The 9369-nt window shown below is 49.8% G+C and overlaps 1 protein-coding gene across 1 annotated transcript in view; it reads left to right on the top strand.

Annotated features, from left to right (window-relative positions):
• Window positions 1–762: 762 nt before the first annotated feature.
• The window catches only part of LOC139402787 (FERM and PDZ domain-containing protein 1-like), a gene marked incomplete at its 3' end in the record, with an annotated part of 65023 nt that continues 56416 nt past the window's right edge, over window positions 763–9369 (top strand). Inside the window, exon 1 of the mRNA XM_071146702.1 lies at window positions 763–888. The remainder of the gene's footprint in view (window positions 889–9369) is intronic.

Genomic DNA, 9369 nt, shown 5'->3' on the forward strand with positions numbered 1-9369 from the left:
CAGGGGGCGACAAACGCCAGTTAATATTCCAGAATAGAACACCACAGAATGTATAGGCTACCTTTGACAAATGTCAATTTGGAGATCCTCAGGCCTGGGTCAGGTGTGTGTCCCAAATGTCTTTCCTGCTTCCTGAAGTGTGCACTCGTTCACCACACCCCATAACGTGTAAAAGCATTGGATTGTTGTAGTAGGCATAGGTCATAAAATTCGTTTCCAGACTGTATCTCTCCAGGGTTGGTGTGTGACTGCATCTCTCCAGGGTTGGTGTGTGACTGTATCTCTCCAGGGTTGGTGTGTGACTGTATCTCTCCAGAGTTGGTGTGTGACTGTATCTCTCCAGGGTTGGTGGGTGACTGTATCTCTCCAGGGTTGGTGGGTGACTGTATCTCTCCAGGGTTGGTGGGTGACTGTATCTCTCCAGGGTTGGTGGGTGACTGTATCTCTCCAGGGTTGGTGGGTGACTGTATCTCACTGCTGGACCCTGACCAGACATGGAGTAGTTGGCTCTGCATTTACATTCACAGCACACCCACCCATCACCGTCAATCACCACACACACCGACAACACTAGAGCACAGTCTATTTGGAGGCTAAATAACTAAATTGATGTCTTATATTTTCTCTTTCTGTTTGTTTGTTATTGTGTGTGTGAGAGAAAGACAGAGAGACAGAGACAGACAAAGAGAGAGAGAGAGAGAAAGAGGGAGGTAGCCTTGTTGAGTGAGTGAAGATTAATGTCGCGCTTTTCCCGTGCACGCACCTGCCTTGGGACTAGACTCCACCGGAGCTGCCTCACATTTGAACTGGAAAACCTTGCGCGCGTCGGTGTATCTGGATTAACGGAATGGATTAGAGATCTAAGAACGCCCCTTTCCCATGTCGGAGGTGAGTGTTTATTTTTCTTTACCCTGTTTCGGTTTGTGGTGGAAATGGAAATTCCGTGTTGTCAAAGACCGTTGGGAGTCGCGATGGCCCGCCCTGAGCGCAAAACACCGGATTAGACAGGGGTTAACGGTAACCGGTAAGAGAGGTCGGAATGAACCACGGACTGATCAGTCGAGAGACATACATTTGTTTAGAATATTAGGCTCTAAAAGTAGCCTAGTGTGCATATTATTTTACAGCCTAACATACCGTGAAACGTATTCAGTCAGTGTGACGACAAAATAGTCATTCAGGGCTGGGTCATATAATAAACACGAAATGACTGGTCTGCTAGCCTATTTCCATGTCCCAAACGCGTTTCTTTTAAGTTTGCAAACGAATAAATAAAGACATTATCCAGTTGTCACACCAGTAGGCCAGGCTAGCCTCAGAACAGCCTAAATTCGCCCGGGCATGGACTCGAAAGCGTTCCACAGGGATGCTGGCCCATGTTGACTACGATGCTTCCCACAGTTGTGTCAAGTTGACTGGATGTCCTATGCGTGGTCCATTGTGGTACACACGGAAACAGTTGAGCGTGAAAAACCCAGCAGTGTTGCAGGTCTTGAAACAAACCGGTGCGCCTGGCACCTACTACCATACCCTGTTCAAAGGCACTTACATTTCATGTCTGGTCCATTCACCCTCTGAATGCCTACATACATAATCCATGTCTCAAGGCTTACAAAACCTTCTTTAACCCGTCTCCTCCCCTTCATCTACAATGATTAAAGTGGAAGTGACATCAATAAGGGATCATAGCTTTCACCTGGATTCACCTGGTCAGTCTAAGTCATGGAAAGAGCAGGCGTTCTTAAATGTTTTGTACACTCAGTGTATAGCCTAACTACAGGATACATGAAACAAACAAAGCTACAATGTTTTTTCCGTCGTGCCTCGCTAGTCAACAGACTACTCCTGCCTCGCTAGTCAACAGACTACTCCTGCCTCGCTAGTCAACAGACTACTCCTGCCCCGCTGCAACAATTCAGGAAGGCGTCGCCGGAATCCAATTTTTAGAAGTTGTCACTCCCGAAAATCACGTGACTACACATCTTTGTCTATGTGAATCCTGCCTGCCTGCCTGCCTGCCTGTCTGTCTGTTTCTTTCAGTGTATGTGTGTGTGTGTGTGTGTGTGTGTGTGTGTGTGTGTCTGTTTCTTTCAGTGTGTGTGTGTGTGTGTGTGTGTCTGTGTGTGTAGTCTTTTGGTTAGCGACAGAACAGACCAGAGGTGTAGCAAAAAAAAAAAAACATGGCACACTATTCACTACTTAGTGCCCTATATCTGACCACAGCTCTATGAATCCTGTTCAGAAGTAGTGCCCTATATAGGGTGCCATTTGGGAGGTAACCAGTGACTCAGTATGTTTCTATAAAAAAAAATAATTGAACAATTCATGACTGATAGTTTATTGTAGCTTTTAGTGGGAAATCACATTTCCCAGCCATCCCCACAGCAGGGCTGTAGAATACACACACCAACACAGTCATGAAGAGGGCACGACACCACCTCTCCCCCCTCAGGAGGCTGAAAAGATCTGTCATGGTCCTCACACACCAACACAGTCATGAAGAGGGCACGACACCACCTCTCCCCCCTCAGGAGGCTGAAAAGATCTGTCATGGTCCTCACACACCAACACAGTCATGAAGAGGGCACGACACCACCTCTCCCCCCTCAAGAGGCTGAAAAGATCTGTCATGGTCCTCACACACCAACACAGTCATGAAGAGGGCACGACACCACCTCTCCCCCCTCAGGAGGCTGAAAAGATCTGTCATGGTCCTCACACACCAACACAGTCATGAAGAGGGCACGACACCACCTCTCCCCCCTCAGGAGGCTGAAAAGATCTGTCATGGTCCTCACACACCAACACAGTCATGAAGAGGGCACGACACCACCTCTCCCCCCTCAGGAGGCTGAAAAGATCTGTCATGGTCCTCACACACCAACACAGTCATGAAGAGGGCACGACACCACCTCTCCCCCCTCAGGAGGCTGAAAAGATCTGTCATGGTCCTCACACACCAACACAGTCATGAAGAGGGCACGACACCACCTCTCCCCCCTCAGGAGGCTGAAAAGATCTGTCATGGTCCTCACACACCAACACAGTCATGAAGAGGGCACGACACCACCTCTCCCCCCTCAGGAGGCTGAAAAGATCTGTCATGGTCCTCACACACCAACACAGTCATGAAGAGGGCACGACACCACCTCTCCCCCCTCAGGAGGCTGAAAAGATCTGTCATGGTCCTCACACACCAACACAGTCATGAAGAGGGCACGACACCACCTCTCCCCCCTCAGGAGGCTGAAAAGATCTGTCATGGTCCTCACACACCAACACAGTCATGAAGAGGGCACGACACCACCTCTCCCCCCTCAGGAGGCTGAAAAGATCTGTCATGGTCCTCACACACCAACACAGTCATGAAGAGGGCACGACACCACCTCTCCACCCTCAGGAGGCTGAAAAGATCTGTCATGGTCCTCACACACCAACACAGTCATGAAGAGGGCACGACACCACCTCTCCACCCTCAGGAGGCTGAAAAGATTTGACATGGTCCTCACACACCAACACGTTCATGAAGAGGGCACGACACCACCTCTCCCCCCTCAGGAGGCTGAAAAGATCTGTCATGGTCCTCACACACCAACACAGTCATGAAGAGGGCACGACACCACCTCTCCACCCTCAGGAGGCTGAAAAGATCTGTCATGGTCCTCACACACCAACACAGTCATGAAGAGGGCACGACACCACCTCTCCCCCCTCAGGAGGCTGAAAAGATCTGTCATGGTCCTCACACACCAACACGGTCATGAAGAGGGCACGACACCACCTCTCCCCCCTCAGGAGGCTGAAAAGATCTGTCATGGTCCTCACACACCAACACGGTCATGAAGAGGGCACGACACCACCTCTCCCCCCTCAGGAGGCTGAAAAGATCTGTCATGGTCCTCACACACCAACACAGTCATGAAGAGGGCACGACACCACCTCTCCCCCCTCAGGAGGCTGAAAAGATCTGTCATGGTCCTCACACACCAACACAGTCATGAAGAGGGCACGACACCACCTCTCCCCCCTCAGGAGGCTGAAAAGATCTGTCATGGTCCTCACACACCAACACAGTCATGAAGAGGGCACGACACCACCTCTCCCCCCTCAGGAGGCTGAAAAGATCTGTCATGGTCCTCACACACCAACACAGTCATGAAGAGGGCACGACACCACCTCTCCCCCCTCAGGAGGCTGAAAAGATCTGTCATGGTCCTCACACACCAACACAGTCATGAAGAGGGCACGACACCACCTCTCCCCCCTCAGGAGGCTGAAAAGATCTGTCATGGTCCTCACACACCAACACAGTCATGAAGAGGGCACGACACCACCTCTCCCCCCTCAGGAGGCTGAAAAGATCTGTCATGGTCCTCACACACCAACACAGTCATGAAGAGGGCACGACACCACCTCTCCCCCCTCAGGAGGCTGAAAAGATCTGTCATGGTCCTCACACACCAACACAGTCATGAAGAGGGCACGACACCACCTCTCCCCCCTCAGGAGGCTGAAAAGATCTGTCATGGTCCTCACACACCAACACAGTCATGAAGAGGGCACGACACCACCTCTCCCCCCTCAGGAGGCTGAAAAGATCTGTCATGGTCCTCACACACCAACACAGTCATGAAGAGGGCACGACACCACCTCTCCCCCCTCAGGAGGCTGAAAAGATCTGTCATGGTCCTCACACACCAACACAGTCATGAAGAGGGCACGACACCACCTCTCCCCCCTCAGGAGGCTGAAAAGATCTGTCATGGTCCTCACACACCAACACAGTCATGAAGAGGGCACGACACCACCTCTCCACCCTCAGGAGGCTGAAAAGATCTGTCATGGTCCTCACACACCAACACAGTCATGAAGAGGGCACGACACCACCTCTCCCCCCTCAGGAGGCTGAAAAGATTTGACATGGGCCCTCAGATCCTCAAAGTTCTACAGCTGCACCATTGAGAGCATTTTGATTGGCTGCATCACCGCCTGGTACGGCAACTGCTTATCATCCGAGTGCAAGGCCCTACAGAGGCTAGTGCGTACGGCCCAGTACATCACTGGGGCCAAGCTCCCTGCCGTCCAGGACCTCTGTACCAGGTGGTGTCAGTGGAAAGCCCTAAACATGGTTAAAGACTCCAGCCACCCAAGTTATAGACTGTTGTCTCTGCTACCGCACGGAAAGTGGTACCGATGCACCAAGTAGGGGTGTGGATCAGAAAACCAGTCAGTCTCTGGTGTGACCACCATTTCCCTCAGGCAGCACAACACATCTCCTTCACATAGAGTTAATCAGGCTGTTGGTTGTAGCCTGTGGAATGTTATCCCACTCCTCTTCAACAGCTGTGTGACAACACATCTCCTTCACATAGAGTTAATCAGGCTGTTGGTTGTAGCCTGTGGAATGTTGTCCCACTCCTCTTCAACAGCTGTGTGACAACACATCTCCTTCACATAGAGTTAATCAGGCTGTTGGTTGTAGCCTGTGGAATGCTGTCCCACTCCTCTTCAACGGCTGTGTGAAGTCCCTGGATATTGGCTGGAACTGAAACACGCTGTCGTACACGTCGATCCAGAGCATCCCAAACATGCTCAATGGGTGACATGTCTGGTGAGTGTGCAGGCCATGGAAGAACTGGGACATTTTCAGCTTCCAGGTATTGTGTACAGATCCTTACGACATGGGTCCGTGCGTTATCATGCTGAAACATGAGGTGATGGCGGAGGATGACTGGCACGACAATGGGCCTCAGGATGTTGTCATGGTGTCTCTGTGCATTCAAATTGCCATCGATACAATGCAATTGTATTCATTGTCTGTAGTTTATGCCTGACCATACCATAACCCCACCGCCACCACGGGGAACTCTATATATTAGTGCAAACCGCTCACCCACACAAGACCATACAGGCGTCTGCCATCTGCCTGGAACAGTTGAAACCGGGTTTCACACTTCTCCAGCGTGCCAGTGGCCATCGAAGGGGATCATTTTCCCACTGAAGTTGGTTCTTTGTTTGTGCAAAGCCATAGTTTTATTCTTTGTCCGGGTGGCTGGTCTCAGACGATCCCAGAGAGGAAGAAGCCGGATGAGGAGGTCCTGGGCTGGCATGGTTACACGTGGTCTGCTGTTGTGAGGCAGGTTGTTAGTTAGTTGTTCGTTTCGGTGTGTGTTTACTTTCTGTGTGTGTTTTTCATTTTTTCATTGGAAGAAGCCAAAAACAAACGCATATACAAAAACACAGGGATGTAATCCAAACAAAAGTTAAACCTCTAATAAATACACTGGACGAGACCCGTAATAACAACACACGGGACCCATAATAATACACGGGACGAGACCCGTAATAACACACGAGACCCGTAATAACACACGGGACGGGACCCGTAATAACAACACACGAGACCCGTAATAACAACACACAGGACCCGTAATAACAACACACGGGACGAGACCCGTAATAACAACACACGGGACCCGTAATAACAACACACAGGACCCGTAATAACAACACACGGGACGAGACCCGTAATAACAACACACGGGACGAGAGCCGTAATAACAACACACGGGACCCGTAATAACAACACACAGGACCCGTAATAACAACACACGGGACGAGACCCGTAATAACAACACACGGGACGAGACCCGTAATAACAACACACGGGACGAGACCCGTAATAACAACACATGAGACCCGTAATAACAACACACGAGACCCGTAATAACAACACACGGGACGGGACCCTTAATAACACACGGGACGAGACCCGTAATAACAACACACGGGACCCGTAATAACAACACACGGGACGAGACCCGTAATAACAACACACGAGACGAGACCCGTAATAACAACACATGAGACCCGTAATAACAACACACGGGACCCGTAATAACAATACACGGGACCCGTAATAACAACACACGGGACCCGTAATAACAACACACGGGACCCGTAATAACAACACACGGGACGGGACCCGTAATAACAACACACGGGACCCGTAATAACAACACACGGGACGAGACCCGTAATAACAATACACGGGACCCGTAATAACAACACACGGGACCCGTAATAACAACACACGGGACGGGACCCGTAATAACAACACACGGGACGAGACCCGTAATAACAACACACGGGACCCGTAATAACAACACACGGGACCCGTAATAACAACACACGGGACCCGTAATAACAACACACGGGACCCGTAATAACAACACAAGGGACCAGTAATAACAACACACGAGACCTGTAATAACAACACACGGGACCCATAATAACAACACACGGGACGAGACCCGTAATAACAACACACGGGACCCGTAATAACAACACACGGGACGAGACCCGTAATAACAACACACGAGACCCGTAATAACAACACACGGGACCCGTAATAACAACACACGGGACCCGTAATAACAACACACGGGACCCGTAATAACAACACACGGGACGAAACCCATAATAACAACACACGGGACCCGTAATAACAACACACGGGACGGGACCCGTAATAACAACACACGAGACCCGTAATAACAACACACGGGACTGGACCCGTAATAACAACACACGAGACCCGTAATAACAACACACGAGACGAGACCCGTAATAACAACACACGGGACGAGACCCGTAATAACAACACACGGGACGAGACCTGTAATAACAATGCACAGGACGCGACCCGTAATAACAACACACGGGACGAGACCCGTAATAACAACACACGGGACCCGTAATAACAATACACAGGACGAGACCCGTAATAACAATACACAGGACGAGACCCGTAATAACAACACACGGGACGAGACCCGTAATAACAATAGACAGAACGAGACCCGTAATAACAACACACGGGACGAGACCCGTAATAACAACACACGGGACCCGTAATAACAACACACGGGACGAGACCCGTAATAACAGCAACACTACCGGGGCAATCCGTGACATCACAACAAGAGAGACACCACAACACGACATAAAGAGAGACCTAAGACAACAACACCACATAACAGCAACATGGTAGCAGCACAACATGGTAGCAACACAACATGACAGCAACATGGTAGCAACACAACATGGCAGTATCACAACATGGCAGTAGCACAACATGGCAGTAGCACAACATGGTAGCAGCACAACATGGCAGTATCACAACATGGCAGTAGCACAACATGGTAGCAGCACAACATGGTAGCAACACAACATGACAGCAACATGGTAGCAACACAACATGGCAGTAGCAGAACATGGTAGCAAAACAACATGACAACAACATGGTAGCAACACGACATGGCAGTAGCACAACATGGTAGCAGCACAACATGGTAGCAACACAACATGACAACAACATGGTAGAAACACATCATGAAAACAACATGGTAGCAGCACCACATAATAACAACATGGTAGCAACACAACATGACAACATGGTAGCAGCACAACATGACAACAACATGGTAGGAGCACAACATGACAACAACATGGTAGCAGCACAACATGGCAGTAGCACAACATGGCAGTAGGACAACATGTTAGCAACACAACATGACACAAACATGGTAGCAGCACAACATGGCAGTAGCACAACATGGTAGCAGCACAACATGACAAGAACATGGTAGCAGCACAACATGGCAGTAGCACAACATGGCAGTAGCACAACATGGTAGCAGCACAACATGGCAGTAGCACAACATGGTAGCAGCACAACATGGTAGTAGCACAACATGGTAGTAGCACAACATGGCAGTAGCACAACATGGCAGTAGCACAACATGGCAGTAGCACAACATGGCAGTAGCACAACATGGTAGTAGCACAACATGGTAGTAGCACAACATGGCAGTAGCACAACATGGCAGTAGCACAACATGGTAGTAGCACAACATGGCAGTAGCACAACATGGCAGTAGCACAACATGGCAGTAGCACAACATGGCAGTAGCACAACATGGTAGTAGCACAACATGGCAGTAGCACAACATGGCAGTAGCACAACATGGCAGTAGCACAACATGGCAGTAGCACAACATGGCAGTAGCACAACATGGTAGTAGCACAACATGGCAGTAGCACAACATGGCAGTAGCACAACATGGTAGTAGCACAACATGGCAGTAGCACAACATGGCAGTAGCACAACATGGTAGTAGCACAACATGGCAGTAGCACAACATGGCAGTAGCACAACATGGTAGTAGCACAACATGGCAGTAGCACAACATGGCAGTAGCACAACATGGCAGTAGCACAACATGGCAGTAGCACAACATGGTAGTAGCACAACATGGCAGTAGCACAACATGGCAGTAGCACAACATGGTAGTAGCACAACATGGC

This window comes from Oncorhynchus clarkii, unplaced genomic scaffold, assembly GCF_045791955.1.
Source record: "Oncorhynchus clarkii lewisi isolate Uvic-CL-2024 unplaced genomic scaffold, UVic_Ocla_1.0 unplaced_contig_1599_pilon_pilon, whole genome shotgun sequence".
Taxonomy (NCBI): domain Eukaryota; kingdom Metazoa; phylum Chordata; class Actinopteri; order Salmoniformes; family Salmonidae; genus Oncorhynchus; species Oncorhynchus clarkii.